This window comes from Mus caroli, unplaced genomic scaffold (assembly GCF_978045245.1).
Source record: "Mus caroli unplaced genomic scaffold, Mus_caroli_1 scaffold_19, whole genome shotgun sequence".
NCBI lineage: Eukaryota > Metazoa > Chordata > Mammalia > Rodentia > Muridae > Mus > Mus caroli.
The window spans coordinates 67,639,975-67,641,204 of record NW_028227274.1 but is presented as its reverse complement, the minus strand read 5'-3'; positions in this window follow the sequence as shown (position 1 = coordinate 67,641,204).

The window sequence follows — 1,230 nt, the reverse complement described above, 5'->3', positions numbered from 1 at the left end:
GTAAGTCAAATAAAACCTTTTCTCTCAAAGTTGTTTTGGCCACTGTTTATTTCAACAACACAAACCTAACTAATATGGATATCCTGACTTTTCCCTCCACAACTCTTGGATTCATGAGAGCACTGGCCGTGTTTTGTTGGGAGACAGATGACAGGAAGGGGCTTTGATTAGCTTTCTTGTCAAGTCATCTTGAAAGGTGAAACCTCAATGGAGACATACTTTCATAAAATTGGCCTGTAGAGGCCATTTTACTTGGTTAATGATTCCTGTGGGAGGGCCCAGTGGACAGTGTGACCCCTGGGCAGGAGGCCCTGGGTTGTATAAGAAAACAAACTGAACAAGCCTCAGTAAATGGAGAGCCAGCCAGTAAGAAGTGCCCCTCCATGTTCTTGGCTCTAGTTCCTACCCTGAGTTCCTGCCTTGACTTCCATCAGTGATGAATTGTAACCTGTAAGCCAGATAGCCATTTTCATCGTCAAGTTGCTTTTGGACATGGTGTTTATCACAACAGGAGCCAGCAAACTAGAACAGGAGACTAATATCTCACATAAGCTGGGAGAGATCTCCAAATGACCCTACTGCTTGGTGTGTGATTTTGTCATTATCTTCAAAAATGGGCTTTCTCCTATGAAAATCTTGCTTCCTACATTTCAGTACTCACATCTCAGGGCGAATTTGGTTGAATTTCATTTTTTTAATGACTTGAAAACATACTTGTTGAAATTTGGTCTGTTGCTGTGTATTATAGTGCTAAGTGTAGGCCCCCAAGACCTGGTTGCCCCAGAGACAAGAGAGTCCGAATGTAAACCCAAGTGATACCATGTGACCTTGCCTCTAAGTTATTCTGGTTGGTGAATAAAGAACCCTATAGCCTATAGCTGAGCAGAATTGAGATAGGTAAGGTTTGGTGTTCCTGGCCTTGGGGAGAGAGAAGAAGGTGGAGAGAGGAGAAAGACACCATGGATTAGGAGTCAAGAAAACATAGCCATGAGGGCTGGCCAATTGGAATTAAGAACAGCTCAGATGAAATATAATAAGTAACTTCTAGGGGTTATTGATAGGAAAATAGATTCTAATAGCATGGAGGGTAGATATATGCTCAGCTCTAGTGCTGATTAAAGCTTATTCCAAATATTAAATTTATTATCTTTTATCTGGGAATTGAATGATCAAAGGTGGGGTAGAAGCCCCAGATTGAGATTAAATATTTTTTACAACACATACTTTTTT